Source organism: Strix uralensis, chromosome 11, assembly GCF_047716275.1.
Source record: "Strix uralensis isolate ZFMK-TIS-50842 chromosome 11, bStrUra1, whole genome shotgun sequence".
Lineage (NCBI taxonomy): Eukaryota > Metazoa > Chordata > Aves > Strigiformes > Strigidae > Strix > Strix uralensis.
Genome location: NC_133982.1, coordinates 2,675,509 through 2,694,147, shown reverse-complemented (window position 1 = coordinate 2,694,147; position 18,639 = coordinate 2,675,509). Strand labels below are relative to the sequence as shown.

Sequence of the window (18,639 nt, the reverse complement as noted above, 5' to 3'; positions counted from 1 at the left end):
CAAGCGTTTTGCCAGTCTATGAATCTCAAACATTACATGAAACCCCACGTTTAATTTTTGGGTTAGAATACAACGGAGTTAATCCATACACATTACAAAAGCCACGAAGATTTGACTTCTCTCTAAGTTTATGAGAATATAATCATGCTGTAATTAACCTTCTAGCTAGCAGCTGTCCTGAAGATTTTCCGTAAACAGCAGACACAGATGAATTACAACTTAAAAATGAACCAGTTCAGCTCTAGGCATTTTCAGACTTGGATCAAGTCAGTACAAGTTAAAGTGCTATAGAACATGGCTTTGGTCATTAACTATTTGAGCTATGGCACCCCCCATACCTAAGGGAAGAATATTTTTCCTTAATGCTACAGAAGACCTTTTTGGTCACTGTCCCCTTTTCCTCGGGGTTTAGTGCTACACTGCACTGAACAGGAGGAGTGATTTTGTGGAAAAACGTTGAGAAGAAGCTCTAATGGCATCACCATTCAAGTCCCTAAGTCCAACTAGAAGCCTTATAAGATTACAGATCTTTGATAGGGGCTTTACAGACCATGAAGTCCCACAACAGGAGAAGCAGCATTCCCAAGAACATCACAAGCAGCGTAGCTCTAATATACTGGAATTGCACTTCACATTATGTACCTTTCTACAAATAGATATTGCTGTTCTTTGAGGAGAGCTTCAGCACTTAAATAATCCAGAAGCCTGATGGATGACTAATACAACTAGAAAGCTTTGCATACAGAAGGATATTTTAGCTACCACACATCATCAGGACTGCTCTCAATACGCAGCCAAAAACCAGCGGAGGCACCTACGGCTTTCACCGCTGTCTCCCTCTTTTTTGACATAGGCTCCAAGACTTTGGTTCCAGCTAGCTTCCTTCAGCACCACCTGGAGAATTCCACTCTGCAGTCAACCCCAAATGTTTGGTCAGCACAGCATTCTCCTGTGCAAGCTACCACTGGTCCAGGTCCATCCCATACTGCTATGTGCTGGATCTGCCACTATGCAGAAAGCCACTGCAACACACCACTTAGTAAGCACAGGGGAGATGTACCATGTGAGCAGCTGTTTAAGCCAGGAATTTAACCAATTAACCAGCAGCCGCTGATGTTCTTGTTCATTTACACCATCCAGGAAAAAATCTGCCCCTAAAGTCAGATTTTTCAAGCTGGACACGGCTCACCAAGCACACTGGAGGTCGACACAGCAGAGTCAAGAGCTAACTCCTCACTCACATGGACAATGCCTGTTTCCAGAGCACAAAGGCAGGAGTGGAAGCACCTGGCACTGGCTTCACCGGAGCTGAGAAGACGACAGGCCAGCACACCTCTGCTTGGGGATCCTGAGGCAGGGAACACTCAGATGAAGATGTCAATGCTCCTTGAACGAGTAATGACATGAGTCAGGGTGCTAGCTTGTAGAGGAGTATGGGCAAGTAGAAGGTATGAAATGGGAAAACCAGAACTTCTTTAAATATTAATTTTAAATATACAGAAAGATAAAAGCAGGCAGAAATGGGATACAAGTATAGGCAGCTTGGGAGCAAGATCCATGGCTGAGACAGAAGCACTTTTCAGTGTCCCGGAATTGATAAAGAATTTCAGTAATGCATTATCAACTTCTACTGTATTAAAAAAAAAGGACCTGATGGGTCTCCTCGTTGTATCATTTAGCATTCATGCTGCCTAGCAGTCTGTGCTAAGAATCCACATCCTTGCATGTAAGTGGCTGAACAGAAAGCAAAGGGGGGAAAAAATTAGACATTGTGAACCAGGTAGAACCTTCACACAAGTGAAAAAGCACGCTATGATCCCAAACACCATGGAAATGGGTTGATCTGATTAATTAAAAAGTTCCCAAGATCCCAGACATCTTAGAGGTAGGATGAAGAAAAACAAGCCAGTGACTTCAGTCACAAAAGAAACCCTCCATAACATCACATCAACAAAGCTTCAGACTCTTCAGGAGCTTATCTTTAAGACAAACCTATATAAAATGAAGCATAGTCAGATGACTACAGTCTCTGTTGGACTCATACGAAGGTATTAAAAGCACTGTACTGCACCAGTCTGAATTGCTTAAACTAAAGACTTTTCAAACAATTAATGGTACTCCTACTACTGGCACCAAAAAATGATAAGCCAGTTTTAGGGGATGAAACTGCAAAATAATTTGATACACCATATCAAGCAAAATTGAAAACAGATTTCTCCTCCAGGCTAGAAGCTACTGAAAGGATGAAACCATTGCCCATCCATCTGCCCCCCCCTCCAGCTGAAATTATCAAAAGGCAAGAGCTCATTAAGCTTTCTACATACAAAATGCAAAATGGAAATTACAATTTAGAAAGAATTTGTTTTGTCATGTCATTTTGTTCAAAAGTAGAAACAGTATTCCCAAAGGATGGTACACAATTATGGCCTTAAACTAAACGCCTCAACTACTTAATCAGTATCACTTAGTCTGCCCTGGCTTATGTTCAAACAGAAATATAGTTTGTCATTATATATATATATGTTTTTTCAGAAGTTCAGAAAGGAAAATTTAGTGCCAGTTTCACTCCTGCAGTACTCATTATGTACACCCAAAGAACCCTCCTGCCAAGCAGAGGCTTGCACTGCTCTCAAGGTCATCACTTTTATCAAATCAAAACACTTGCTTTTTTGTTTATTTTCATCACTATCGCCTGTTTCACGAAATCATGGTATGTATCCACACTGCAGTCAGTCAAACACTCTCACCTACAAACCTTATACCCTTTGATTTTTTTGTTCTGGAGAGGAAAATCTTCCCAACACCTCCAGCTTTGAATTTTCTGCTCGTTTCATAGGTCAGTTGTAATAGAATAGGCAACCCAGCCCATATTTTACTTGTCACACTGGAACAAACGCTTACATACAGAGCACATCAACCCTCCTCCCGGTAACAAAGTTAAAGCACTTTTAGAGAAGCTTCAGTTCACCATAAAAGACTTTGGACTCTCCCTGACTACTTTAATCCTACCCAATTTCCTTGTTGGAGATATTCATCACTGACAAGCAGCATTGCAGCTACCTACCTCTCAGCTCAACATGTGTATTTCTAAAAATAAAACCAGGAAGAGTAGATAAGGGATGCAGGTTCCCAGAGAAGTTCCTTCAGGTGAAAAATGCTGACAAAATTGAGAGAAAAAAAAAAATGGAAATAAGGAGACTTGTTCAATTCTTATTCATTTGGGTCTTCAAGCATCCTTCCACAGGCTTCACAGATATTTCACGTACCCTGGTTATAAGTTACAGGATTTTATAGCATCTTCACTTATATATGGTTGTTTTGGGGTTTTTTAGGAAGGAATATTTGAGTTGCATGCTAAGATGCTCCAGAAAAATCAAAGGCACGTGATACTCACCACACGTTTTGTAACTCACTTATGTTTGTTATCTGAAGTCATGGGGTAGCAAGTGCTGGGGCACAGGAGCAGCAGAGAAGCCAGCCAGTCATATCTGTAGCGAATCTGGAAGAGAACAACATTTTTAGAAATGCAACAGTTCATACCAGCAACTTCTAATCTTGCTTTATTCTACAAAAAAAAAAAAACCCAAACAACATTGTTTGCAGTTTTTGGTTTAATATACCAGCTTCCAAGTATACTGTGGATGAAACAGAGCCAAACACCTTCTCTTATAGGAAAATCTAGTATTTCTCCTTACCCCTAGTCAGGGCAAACTAATAGCTTTCCATGCAATAACATGAATTTTAGTTCAGAAGATCTGAAGTGTTAAGCATTTTCTTAAAATATAGATGTTTCTGGTTCTTCAGTAACTTTGGGGTTTGTTTTTTGTAATCAGTGTTTCCCCACCTCGGGGAACCCCACAGGTTCCCAAACCTGAACTCCCATGATGCAGCATCCCCCGGGCTGGCTCCATCCCCTGGGACGCTCCAGGCACTTTGGTCAGAAGTAAACACAAGGGTTTTTTTGGTTTGTGCTTTTTTCGCCCCTTAAATAACACTCTCCAAAGCACGCAGCCCATAGAGCAGCACAGGGCCCAAACACGGATTTCTGAGGGGGCATGTGCTGGAACAGGGATGTGAAAGTCAAACCAAAATGAAACTATTCCTGGAAAACTGCCCAGGGTGACCAGAGACACACTGTTCTGTTTTGGATTCAAAACTTGAGCATTTAAACTTCCTTCAGAAGAAAACACACGCATTGTTCTAACAAAAATTAAAACTTTAAAAAGCAACTTTAGGTTCTGAGAAGCTCTGCCTGTCATCTAGAAGACAGGTTCTTCTGACACACTGAAAAACCACATTAGACCCTCCCTTACACGTGATGCTCTGACAGGGGCTATAAGCGATCAGGCTCCCCAGTGTCTAATGGGCATTCAAAGTCTATGCCTAAGCCAGCACTTTTATCCTTATTTGCCTAACTATTACAGCAAGGTTAGAAGTTTAAGGGTCCACACTAACCTGTCAAACTGCTTGTTCTGTCAGCGCATGGGGGGAAAAATGGTCACTCTTTAGCCTGGCCACAGAAGGAAAGCCTGTACCAGAGAGCATTTTTGCTTTCTCCAACATCAAGTGCAAGATCGAATGAAGTCACCATCACTGCGCTGCCAAGAGACGCTGCTTTGACTGAAGCACGCAGGAATTTGGTCTACCTCTGCCCTGTACTTTCGTAAGCTTGTTGTCCGTCCAGTCCAAGTCACATACGTGCTCTTCCAAAGTCATTCATGATTTCTGTCCTCAAGAAGCTAGGAGGATTGCTCAATGGCATTGTATGAGACTTCAGAAGTCTCCACAAGCTCACAACAGCTGTCATTAATTAATCCTTGTCTACAATTATCCAGCAACAATTCTTGAATGAAGCCAACCACTGGGGTGAGGAACACACACCACCACTCCGTGGCTTCAGCATGCAAGTGGTGAGTGACACCCATTCTTCTAAAATGAAAAGGCATTAGGTAGTTGGATATATCCCCCAATATTAAGTTTATTGCAAAGCATTTAAGGCAAGCTTTTGTTCTACTTGATGCTGAAGTTGTCCCAAGTTATTTGACCGGGTCAAAGGCTGCAGCCAGGAAGAACCAGCCAAACTTGTACCAAACTAAGCCCTACAAGAAAGGGAAAACACAAGCACCTATATTCACAGGAAAAGGACTGCAGCTTTATTTAGTTACTTAACATCACAACCCTAAAAGCACTCTGGGGCAAAGAATAGAAGTATCCCATTAACATGACAGTCCACATGTTTAAGTGCTGAACACCCTTTAACCCAGTGAGGCTTGCTCTTTTGACACTTTGAACATGCCCCAGTTAAACTTAGAAGGAAAAACAAAAGTTGTGTGTAAGAATTCCAAATTGGGTTCATTGGTCAGAAACTGCCTCAGTTTCTTTACATAAACACCAACCTTTATAAGAGGTGGCAACTCTGGACAAGGAAGCTAAACAGAAGATTCTATTTATAACCCACTCCATGGTACAATGATTTACTTTAGGAATAAAAGTAAATAAATCATCTCATGCTATCCTAAGGTTCAGGTTCAAATCAGGGGTTAGATATTATTCATGTTCTGCTCGAAGAACAAGATGACAGGCACATTATAGAGGAGTCAAAGTGTAAGATGAGAAAATCCTCTGCACTGGTCAGCCTCTGCCACTACCTAGTGACAAGGCCAGGTGACAAAAACTCATCCCCACCTCAAACAAGACATTTACTAACAGATCTTTCAACCTGCAGCACAGCAAACACAAGTCTCCCCATGTTCACATAGATAGGACTCCAGCGTCTTGAGAGCACCTGAGGTTCAAAAGGCAGAGCTCAGTTTCCATCTTTTCCCTGACCATACATCAATGGTGCTGGGCTCACCCAGAAATCCTGCCCAGTAGCAAAACTGCTTAAGCAAAGCACAGAGGAGCCCAAAATAACAAAAGGATTCAGCTCATGACTGCAGCACACGTTAAACCCGGCTGAGAAGCCAGGAACCTCATCTAGCTGCAAGCATGGCATGATACAGAAAGCCACCTCTCGCAGCAACAAAAAGCAATGGTTAACAAGCGAGACTATGCGGATGACCTGGTTGGAACACTAGTTTATCATGGTGACAAGCTCCAGTCTTTCCTTTTCCAGACAGCCTCGCTGTCCAAAGCCTAACATTATGCAGAACCCAGGGGACCATGTCCCTTTGTGAAGGGAAGACTAAGGCAGCTGAAAGAGCTGCTACAGAAAGAAAAGTGACAATCAAAGAGACAGTCTGAAACCATGAACAGCAAGAGGGACCCTTTCTAGCTTTTGACAGATAGTTAAACTTTTTTTGTGTTTAATTAGCACCTCCAGACACTGAGCCCATTTCCTGTGACATCTCCTTGATGGCACTAGCTAGGCCTTAGGCTTGGAGACACACATCTCAGCTTGAACTTAATAGACCTTGGCTTCGTATGACCACACAGAAGTAAGGTAGAATCCTTTGATGAGGATGCTCTGCTTCCTGCCGGACGACTTGCTGCAGGAAGAAGAGTTATTTATTTTACAGAGTGCCAAAACCAGAAGGACGTGAAGCATTTGGGGGTGTGGAGCTGGGCACAGGTCCCACGCACCTGTATTCAGGACATGCTCCTCTGCATCACTCAACATAACCGCGGCAGAGTCACCTCCTCTCAGCACACTGCCAACAAGAAGCATTTCTGTTCAGCCCTCAGAGGCCACGATAGTTCAGATAAACACCATCACATTGGCTGGAGAAGCCCCACAGACCCCCAAAACCTCTTCCAACTGTCACCGAGAGAGAACAAGGCTACACCAGAAGCTTTAAGCCTTGCTAGATGTTTTTCCGCATTACTTTTCAAAGCAAGGAGCAGATGAGAAGCTTTTTCAGAGTAAGAACTAATGTCCCTGAAGGCAGTTTGTGAAGAGATTATATTTGCTACCTTAGAGTACACAACTAGGTCTTTCATATCCACTGGGGGCTGGGGAAATCTGTGCCAGCCTGAAGCAAGAGGCAATTTCTGAGGTGCAGCACTTGAAAGTTTGGGGTATACCACAGACACTTTTCAGCTCCCAGAGGAGGGCATCGCTTCTGCCACAGCAGGGAAGATGACTCTACAAACCCATTCCTTACGAGTTCTCTTAGGAAGCTGGTACACAGTTTTTGGATCTTTTGTACTTCAGCTCATTATTATTTTGTTACCAGTTAGCAGCACAAAACTCCGGGTAGTGCTTAAAAAAAAGCTTGTCACCTGTGGGCTTGAGGTATTCACAGTCTTAACAAATTAAAGCACGAGAACAATATTAAAATTCCAACCTAATGGACACTGCCCTACTTCAAAGTCTTCAGACCGTTCAGCATGACAAAAAAGGTAAGACAGCTCCCAACAGCATTAGATGATGGAACAAAACCTCAAGAGCAAACACAATGCTCCAGCACTCACGTCGAGCTCAAGCAACAAGAACTTTGCTTAGCAGTGCACAGAATGTGTAGTTTCCAGAAACAAGTGCCTTATTGGAAAAGCAACCCATCAGTCCTGGATCAGTGTACGTTCAGGCGAGTAGGTTTTCAACCAAAGCATTCCACACCCGTATGGAAAAAATAAGGTCTCTGTAGACCGTTTCTATTGTGCAGGAAAGCCTATTCAGGAAGCCTCAACAGTGCCAGTTTTGGCATAAAACTTTAAACATATTTCTCTTTCAAGTCAAATACATAAGCATTCAAAAGCCTTGTCTAGAAAAAAGCTTGCGTTCCCTCTTAGGGGGCATCATTTTTCTGAAGGACAGAAGCATGCAATCTCAGGGTAAACACCATGTTCATCAGTTTCATTTCACAGCTCAGTATTTTGTTCTCCTCTCACACAGACCTTTAGCCAGAGCTATGAAAAGAAAACCTGGAACACTTTGAACAGCAAAACCAAACCCCAAAATATTAAGACAGTTTCAAAATTTCAAGAGGTAGTAACATTTTGAGAGACTCCCCAGGTAGTACGTTCAGTGAGATACCAGTATGACAGTTCAGGAAGTCCAGAGAACTTAAGCTGCAAGTTTTATGGAAGTAAGAGGAAGGAGTGAGTCCCTGTGTTTAAGTTCAATCAGACAAGAGCAGCTAGAACACAGCACCTGCATCTCCATCCACCTACTGCTCTGGTTGCTTACAGAAATCATTAACAGATACCACTCAAAGGACAGCAGCAAAACACACAGCCGTGTTCTCCGAGAGCCAAAGAGGTCAACCGAAGAATATGACCCATCTAGCTTAACCTCCAGCTTGAAATAGCAGCCACAAGCTGATGTCTGGGAAAGGGAAAGAAGAGGGTAAGCATACATAACTTCTCCATGCACTTTTCCACCTCCAGTGGGTTTTACTTGCGGGCCTTCCCAAGTCAGTTTGGGCTTCTGGGTGTTCAGGAATATTCGGTGCAGCCTCTTCACAAGGATGTCCAGTTCCTCTCCAAACTCACCCAAACTTTTTGTAGCCACAATAGCCCTTGGCTAGTTCAACAAGTCTACTATTCACTGCCTGAAAAACATCCTCCTGCTTCTTTGGAACCCGAGCTGTTAGCTCCACCTGATCCTCCCTGAATCTCACAGCAGAAGTAGTGGACCCTTTTCCCACATCCACCACTGATGATTTTGTTAGCCTGACCTAACCCACTGCTGACCCCTTAATGTTAGCTAGATATAAATAACCACTTCTTGTCAGAAAGGAAAGAGACTAACTTTGATTGCACAGACTAAATAAGCAGCATTATGTGGCAATCAGCTGTGAATAAATAAGCAGTATTATTTGCCAGCTATCAGGAGGTATTAAAACCTATGTCTAGTGGACAGCAGAGCAGCAGTGAAGCAGAAAGAACCTGAACTACACATTAAGGCTGCCTGCCCTCAAAACATGGAAAGTAGCAGTGTCAAATGGGGAAAAGTCATACCTTGCTGGGTAGATTTTGCTGTCTTTTTGACAAAAACAAATACATTCAACACCTGGGAGAGAGTTGGACAGGAAGCTGAATGCCTTAACGACTGCACTAGAAGCAAAGCTCCCGCTTGGACTCCGTCATTTGCGAATCTCTCCCTGAATACACCCCAAAGCTGACATCTACATTCATTCTGCTCAACTGGAGATAAAGAGAGTCAGCTTTTATTCTGACACTGTACTTGGGCACTGCTCAGAACACTATTTATCGTCTGACACCTAGGTTAAAAAAAAAAAAAACAACCACAAAAAAGTACTGCTGCTTGCAAAAACCATTTGACATCTCTCAATTCCCTTAACTCACGAGTAGCCCACACATTTCAAATGTAGCAAGAGAATGCTGCAAGCAGGTCTAGATCTCAATTTTGCATTTACAAAAGTAAGCCAGCAAACAGCATTTTTTGAGTTATCTAGCTGTGTGCCTGACTGCGATCTCGGCGTGTGTGAAGGTTTGGTATTCCCAGAAAGCTGCTGAAACCCGCATGTACTTCTAATGCATAACAGGAAGCCTACATTTTGTTAACAGCAAAATATTGAAGACTTCAAAACTGATGCCAACGATCTTTGTGATGAAAGGGAACAGAACAGTGTCTCAAATAACACAAAGAGACTACAAAATTTAGAGAAAACACGCAGGCAAGTTCAGATAGTCTACTCGCAACACGTTAATATCATGAAATGAAATTCAAGTCTTTTGACTCATCCAGAACAGAGTCCTGCTTACTCTAGATTAAATTTCATGATATCTGAAGTTTTCACTGTCTATACTTACTTGAGGTATTTCAAACATGGAGCTAGACTACATGTTTCCAGCAGCAAGCAATCATTCAATATTATGTGGTTCAATGACATCTCAAGCCTGAGTGCACAGAGATGTTACGGCCCTGCCAAGGATGCTCACAAAGATAACTATATTTTATCTTTTTGATGCTAGCCTCCGCTCCTGAAACCCTGACCTCTTTGATACAGCCTCCAAAGCTTGAAACTCAAACTGGGAAAGCCCACCCAAGGAGTATTTTACTTTTCATTTCCAGATGATTTAACCTTTCCCCCCCTCAACAGCTGCAGAAACTGCAAGAAACAGTAGCCTGGAAGAAAGATAGCATGTAGCTCTGGGAAAAACAAGCACACGTCTTAACGTGAAACATCTGCTTTTTACTCTTTTTTACTGCAAAGAAATGGAGCTTCCTTTTCAGCTTCCCCTGAAACAAGAGCAGAGGGTACCCAACAAAACAGTGCTGAGTAACAGTTTGGGTGTCACGTCTTCAGAGAGGACCACCGAAACAGAGCATCCGCCTTGATTAAATAGTTATGATAAATATTTAAAAGTGAGATTTTGAACTCTCACTATCTTATCAAAAGAGGCTTTAAGGAACGCTGTGATCACAATCCATCTTCAGCACCTCTACACAGCACTCGCCCACTGTGCATCTTCCTCCAAAGTGCACAGTACTTGGATCACACGCTGCGTATTACTACTGTCATGGTGTGCTTTGCTCATATTTAGGATTTTTTTTTCTTCTTTTCCAAGGATCCCTTTAGGGGTTACATGAGTCACACAGTTGATATTCTTCTAGCATTTGCACAAGAAATGTTTCCAGTCCCAGTCCCTCTGGGAAGAGAGGTAAACTCCTCTTAAGTCAAGTCTAAAAGAAGTCATCCCAAATAACATATGGGACGGTCAGTGTGAGGTTAATGGTTGGACTAGATGATCTTTAAGGTCTTTTCCAACCTAGATGATTCTGTGATTCTGTGACATTTGTCTCCTTAAACACAGTAGAGTTCACACTCCCAGGTGTCAATACCAATCTGGATCATCATGCAGTAACACTTTAAAAAAAGAATCCCATCTAGTCCAAGGAGTTTTCTTGCAAGATCCCTTTGATTCACATCTGAAGATGAGCTTCTTCAGTTCTTCACATATGCTTCTGAACAAAAAAGTAACCAAGCTCTGTTAGAGCACTCACCTCTCCCAGCAGAGATTATTTGCTCAACACTCCCCCACTTACTACATTGGTTTACTAAATCATTAACAGACTCTTAATTTAATGCTCTTTAGAATAGCCTGCTCAGCTGAAACCCCTCCTCAAGACTAAGCACAAGCCAATAACCCAAACGCAGATATTTGGGATCCTTTTTCCCTACCTGACAGATTCAGAAAGCTTGCCACATACTCAGGTGACACCACTAGCCCTCCAAAGAGAAGTGACACTTTCCAAGAAAAGCAGGCTAGTCTCCATTCATCAAGGCCTCTGCTGTTCCTCAAGAGGTTTTGTAGACTTCAGGTTCTTTGAAGTTCTCTTGATTCTCCTCCCCCATGTGCAAATCCTATTTAGGAGAGACCAAAAATCCATACGTGCCCTAAAAGTTGGGAAGACGCTTGCAGTCTAGACCTTGCACCACGGTGAAACAGTATCTTGGAAGGAAAACCCAGGAGTGTTCTCCATAAGATGGAGCAACCAAATAGCTGGAGCAATCCCCATCAGGAATTCTTGCCAGTTTCTCCCCTGCCTGCACTTATCAGACCCATCTGTGAATAAGTCTAATTCATTACAGCACCAGAAGAAAACCAACCCAACAATACCTGGAAAGCTTTGTGCCAGGTTAGAGACTTAGGGCAGCTCAGCAACAGGTTTGATGAGCACCAGCAGCAGTTTATAGGAAAGGCAGGACTAAACCCCCCCCCTTTTGGGCACAGCACTTACCACCACAGCCTTACAGGGTTTTAACACTCCACAACAGGACATTTCAATACCAGGCAAGGTATTAAAACACCAAGTTTCATGTTTAGGTATAAAACTACATGAACAGCTCCTCAACAGTGCTAAAAAGACCATTGGTTTAACAGTCCAATTTCTGATTAAAACTAGATTTTTAGCAGGCATGGATCAGCAAGCTACGAAGCTAAAAAAGCAATCCACAGTTGGTCAGCCATGACACAAACACAGGTAAAACAGTACCAGGGACGCGTTGCAATCGTCACTATATATACTTCAGGTAATTAGTATGACACAGAGAAGGACATTAATATGTGCATGTTTCACTCGTTGTCCCTGCCCCGTTCTGGGCTATCAGCCGATCACCGCCTGCAAGGAACGCCCGGCTGCCTGCCGGTCATGATCCCACACTAGGAAAGCTGAAGAGAAGCCTTATGATCACCTCCTCCCACTTTCTGCATAAAAAGGTGGAATTTCAAGAATTTTTTTCCTTTTTAAAGGGACCAAAAACTTCATGTTCAATTATTTTCTTCATCCCTTATTTCTAATTTTTTATTCACCTGGTTTCAGTTTCTACCTATCCCACCTTGAAACACTTTTACACATAAACTACAGTGTGTTGTACAGCAAATCTCCTTTGATTATGTACAGCATGGGAGACCCGTAGGTATGTACAGTATGCTGAGAAACAGCTTGAGGTTTCCCCTCCTATAAGTATCTGCAAGCCATCTTCCAGAGCTCTTCAGAAGTACTGCCTCCCCACGCTGCCCCAATATTCTGGAAAAGCAGGGGACTCAAAGTTGGAATAATTGAAATGAGAAGTGTTCTCCTGCTATTCTGTCCACAATGATGGCAGATGCTACAGGGAGCAGTAAGCTTCTGCAGCCTGCTTGAGCATCCCCAACCACTGGATTACAGACAACAGTATGGACACAACTGCCTAGTCCTACCAACATTCATTTTACAGACTTGTTTTTTTGTCTAACCACTTTTTGAATGCATCTAAACCATCAGCTTCCACAAACTCCTAGAACAAGATCCAAAAGTTTGTTGCCTACTTTTAAAAGAAATCCTTCCAATGCTAAGAGCCTCAGCCATTTTAGACTTCCTAGGATAGGCAGCTGCTCCTCTGCCTTCAACTCAGCTGTCCTTCTCTGTATGTTTTCCAACTCTGCTGAAGATGCAACAACCAGAGACACGTAACGCAACAGATGTAGTCACACACTCACCTACTGAAATTCACTCAGCGTATTACTCAACGACCCTAGTCCTCAATCAGATTAATATTTCAGCCCTCCAAAAAATAAAATAACAATGCATACTACCTGTGGCAAGCAAGAGACCAGCATGCCAACAATAACCAAGTCAATGCCAGGGAGATAAATCCCGACAGTCCCAAGCCATGTCCATGCCAAACAATAAGGGTTTTGCCCACTCACCTGCAAAAGAGTTTCTTTCACAAGCCAAAAAAACCACACCACTCACTGCACTCCGAAACATAAGCAAGCACAGCAGACACTTGAAAATCCTGTTCGACTTCCCAGCAGCAACTTTCCCCATTCAGCTGGTAGTGTGCTACCAACTTCAGAGAAGACTGGTGTTTTTCAAGGATGGCAGAAGAGCTCCAGAAGCCTGATTACACATTGAAGGCATCTTCTTCATTATGCTCGTAGGATGAATAATGTATTTAATTAGAAGCAGCCTTAACGAAAAGCTGTTAAAGTTGAACACGGAGGATAAGTCTCACTTCACACAAGGAGGCAAACCCACGCAATAAAGCAGATGCCAGAACCGTCCACCTCTGTGCGCTGTCTCTCACACACACTAAAAACTTCTCCCAGAAGCTGGAGTAAAGCGCTATTTTGCACAGATAAACTTAATTTTACCTCGAAGGCAAACATTACCATTCACACAGTTAGGAAATTGCATCTGTATGAAGCCACTTTGATTCAACTTCCGCTTTCAATCCCTAATCTTCAGTGTGGCTGTCAATTAGAAATGTTCATTACCAAGTAATCTGCTCTATGCACCAAGTTGCATCTGTCTTCTTTGAAGCCCTAATACCCACCGGTGAGGACCGCTTTGTACCAGTAGATCACTTGTAGACCTTTTGAACTGCATTCAGATATGGAGTTAATCACTGCCAACAGTGGTACTGGAAGTGTCAGCCGATAATCCAACACAAAAAGCTTCTCAGCATCACCAAGCCTCAAAGCTCTGTCCACCACAGAAAAGCAGCCTTTACATTTTGATATAGATAGAAGTAGAGAAAGTCCTTGCAATGCAAGGTCATACCAAGCTTGCTAGAAGACTAAATTTAGCCACCTGTGCCTCAGGCAAGTCTGTTAGTTATGGGAAGCTCAGACACTGGTGTTGAGCAGGGGTCCAAGGGTAAATCGCTTAGAAGACTTGACTCCATTTAATTGCAAGTGATCTCAAAGCTATTAACAGGGAGCCCGATCTCAATTCATCAAAGAGGAGACGTGTTACAAAACTAGCACCAGGACACCGCGATACTGTTTTAAGGCTGGTTTGCTCGAGTGGTGTAAACTATTACTACGTTCAATGTCAAAGTAAGAGAGAAGCTCAAGAAGATTTAACAGATGGGGTTTCAGCACAAATGTATTTTAGAACACCTCCTTAGCAAGCATATTTCCTACTCTAACACGCCTCATGCTACAGCTATAACATGCTATAGAAGAGCGGATCAACGAGAACACAGGGATTATTCCAAGCTTTTGTAAATGTTAGCAGAGACTGATTGAACAGTTTGTGAAGACAAGCCCTGGTTTACAAAAGGTGTCACAGTGAACAGCTTTGTCAAACATTTAATAATTTTCCAAGCCAGAAAGATGCTGATGATTCAGATTCTTCAGCTGTGTTGGGTCTCAGGAACAGTATCAGCCACAAGCCCACAGAAGGACCACAGCGCTCAACATCCAGGATCCCTGCAAGCTCTCAACAGAATCTACCAGTAGAGAAAAAAAAAAAAAAAGGTAAAGAATTTGGTTTCAAGACAACGCTGGGGAATATCAACATTGCTTGGGAATATTGACGCTATTTGCCTCAGCCCTGCAGGTCTTCAGAGATCCCGAAGAACCTATTTTGGTGCAAGAAACCCAAATAGGAGCGTTAACTCAATCACGCAGACAAAGACAGGATTACTAAAATGACTGCACCAAGTCCAAATGAGCGCAGGGTTTCTTGCACTAGATGTTGAGTATATATGGTCCAACTAGACAACTGTAAGTCACACTCCATCCCCTCAAGTCTCTGCAAACAGACGGTAACACAGAAGGCTGCCTGAACTTCCAGCGGTCACCCTGCACATAGCTGCTCTTACAGGCGAACCTGTCCCTGCAGCAACCCCAGCCAGGAGGATGCCAAGAGACCCTCAAGTCCCTCCACCTCTGTGCTGTGAGCTAAAACCCTGAGCTATCACCACAGCAGCCAACAAGTTACCCCCAAACCCCTCTCTTCCATCACATCGTCTCCTTAATGCCGAAGCACTGTTTTCTGCAGAGACCAAAAAGAACAGAACAAGTGGTTCCAAAACACCAGGCTCTCAATCATAGATCTTGACAAGTGAAGGCACTCTGGCACGCACAATAACTAACATTTAGAAATTATAAAAAACACTGAGTACTAGTGCTGTATCCAGTAAATCTAGACAAAAACAAAGGACTGCTTATTGGTTTGGAGCCTAATACCAGCTTTGGATCTTAACCACTGAATAACATAAATTTCAGCAGAGATACTCTTCCCACAGAAGCAGAGCACAGCCTAACTATGATTTACCATCACTGGTGTTGCATCTATCACCAGTAAAACTGAAGCCTTAGTGCTGCCAACACTGCATAGAGCTTTTTCAGAATTAGAAACCTGTCAAAACCTTTCCAAACAGGGGACAGCTGGGAAGCAGTATCAGATGCAGAAGTGGCTGCAGGCCTGATCTCAGCTGCAGGATCATCATTCAGGGAACCCAAGGGCCTTCAAACCATCTAACCTAGCACTGATGCCAAGCCAGCTGAGGTAGTCTGTGGCTAGCAAAATGGGACTGCAACCATGCAGCAAGCATTTTTCAGGGTGGGGGAAGAACCTCACTACCTGGTGGATGCACACATAGCATGTATTTTGGAAATGTTTATTTCCATCAAAGAAGTTACATAAAGCACATGTTGCCTCAATCCCTCCCAGTGCAAACCAGTGTTGTTACTTGTCACTGTAGCCCTGCCAAAAAGTGACAGCTAGAACAAGTCTTCATGAGCCTCCTAAAGGTGAGACCTTTGAAGTCTAACTTGGACTTGAAAAGAGACAACTACAAAGTATGCGGTCTCTGCTTCATTAAAATAAGATGTTACAGCTTCTTAAGTTTCATTTGTTCATTGAAACTTGTTCTTTTAAGATCTAGGAAATAAAAACAAGCTGTAGAAACTAGCCTTGCACGTTACAAAGAAAGACAGTTACAAGGTACCTAAGGACAGCCAGACTAGCCAATATGGGGTTACTACAGGACTTACAATTAAGCAGCTTGTACCAAACTTAAGAGCAGCCAAATTCTTTCATTACACTTGCCAGAACTGGCACTGTCAATGGAACAGTATTATAAGCTGTATTTTAGAGGACTTCCTCTCATTTGTTTTAATAGACCTAAATAAGCAGATCTACAAGAAATTGAGTCATAAGGACTGAAAGTCTGAAGACCCCCTAAGTCTGAGATGCTTGAAATTGCTACTCTTCAGAAACCCGCCTAAAGAATTTTATCCAAGAGTAGTAATAACTCAATTCACATGCCCCTCCTTGCTATGAGGAAGACTACACAGATGCAGACAGATTTCCTTCAAGTTAGTTTTTCCCGTAGTGTGCTCTCCATTAATGTGAAGGAAGAAAAACAACTGCATCTGAATCTATCCTCTGACTTATAGCTCGGAAATTAATGTACAGCAGCTAGCAAAGGAACTCCGAGTTTGGTTTGTTATTTCTACAAATAAAATATTACCCTAATTACAGATGTGACAAAGATAAGTATTTAAGGAAAAATACATGCAGATTAAAACATCATAAGCACCCAAGATTTTCTGCTACGTTAGACAAGTGAAATTATGAACTGAGCTTCGTAGCAAATCACTAAGATGGAAGTGATCGTATTTTGCAACTTAAATAGCTTCAAGAAACACATACTTCAGACTGGTTGGCTTCACAGAGTTCAAGTAGGTTTCTCCTACAACATAACCTAACTTCAGAACTGAAGCAAAGCAATTCCTTGTGGGCTGGAAAAAAGGAGTAGTGCTAGAGAAAGCAGGTATTCCAGAGTTTTCTTAGCATCATCACAAACTGCATGAACTCATCAATAAACATTAAAACACATATATAAGACAGCAGCTACTCAGGATATTTAATAAATGATGTGGCCTCCTCTAATGTACCATGTGCAATATGGCCAACTCATCTTAGAAGACTATAGAAACATGACAGCTTCAGAAAAAAAAGACAGCAGATTCAGGACTGCAAAGAAACCTTCACTTCTTTGTAAACAGCCGCAATTCTCCCAGCCTAAAGGAATGTCATAATATAATCATAAGGAGGAAAAAAAAAAAAAAAAAGGAGCAGGATAGCAGAGGCAGACAGGAAAAGTGTTTTCCCATCTCACCACTGAATATCCCCAATTCCCACATTAAATGCTAGGAGTAGCAAATCCAAGCTAGTCAATTGTCTTCCACAAAGCAGAAACTGTCAGGCTAATCTTCAGGGTAGAATTGCTGTCAACTCTTCAGGCTATTAAGTTATTATCCGGAAGAGATTTGCTCACAGGCGAGCAAACCAAAACAGAGGATTCAGACAGGTAACAGACACATACTCATTTCAGAAGATGAGCTGCTCCAAATAGATCTTATGGGAAGGAATATGTACGAAAAGCCGGGAGAAAATGGTGGTAATCTCACACTGATTGCAATTGGGTTTTGCCAACTTGTAGAAATAAGTGGTCTTTTAAAAGGTAGGTAGTGTCTGATGAACCAGAAGTCAAATAGGTGTTTTAGCAAGGAGTTAAAAAAGTAGGAGTAAAAAAAGAAAGGTCTAGGAGGATTCAATACAGAGATGAAGCAGGCACAAGTCTGAGGTTCTACCTCTCTGTAGAATCACAGAACGGTTTGGCTTGGAACTTCAAAGACCATCTAGTTCCAGCCCCCCTGCTATGGGCAGGGACATCTTCCACTAGACCAGGTTGTTCAAAGCCCCCTCCAACCTGGCCTTGAACATTCCCAGGGAGGGGGTATCCACAGCTTCTCTGGACAACTTGTTCCGATGTCTCACCACCCTCATCACAAAGCATTTCTTCCTTCTATCCAATCTAAACCTGCCCTCTTTCAGCTTAAAACTGTTGTCCCTTGTCGTACCACTACATGCCTTGTTAAAAAGTCTCTCTACATCTTTTTATAAGCCCCCTTTATGTATTGAAAGGCCACCTTTATGTATTGAAAGGTCTCCCCAGAGCCTTCTCTTCTCCAGGCTGCACAGCCCCAACTTTCTCAGCCTTTCTCCATAGCAGAGGTGTTCCAGCCCTCTGACCATTTTTGTGGCCTTCTCCGGACCCGCTCTAACAGGTCCACATCTTCCTCGCACTGGGGACCCAGAGCTGGATGTAGTGCTTTGGGTGTGGTCTCACAAGAGCAGAGTAGAGGGGGAGAATCACCTCCTTCGAGACAATTCCTTTACATCCTGCAGACCATGCTTTCCACACTGGCATTTCTACCACTGTTGACTGAAGCCTTCAGTTGTCTCAGCTCTCTCTGCAGGTCAAGGCGACCACTGCCATAATTTCATCAAAACCAGGAACTCTGCTGGACTCCAAAGGACATAACTTCAGTGACTACCTGTTTGTGTAGAAACACACTACTAAATAACATTGGGAAAGAGCTGCGGCCCGTGGTCCACAAAGATACAGCTAGCAAATGATAGAGGGAAGCTTCTGGAGGCAA

General features: G+C 42.7%; 1 protein-coding gene across 3 annotated transcripts in view; it reads right to left on the bottom strand.

Annotated features, from left to right (window-relative positions):
- Window positions 1-18,639, bottom strand: part of CSNK1G1 (casein kinase 1 gamma 1) — a 110,631-nt gene that overhangs the window by 86,471 nt on the left and 5,521 nt on the right. For all 3 annotated transcript variants that reach the window (XM_074880434.1, XM_074880435.1, XM_074880436.1), the window contains exon 2: window positions 3,395-3,499. The gene's annotated coding sequence lies outside the window, so the exon portion shown is untranslated. The remainder of the gene's footprint in view (window positions 1-3,394; window positions 3,500-18,639) is intronic.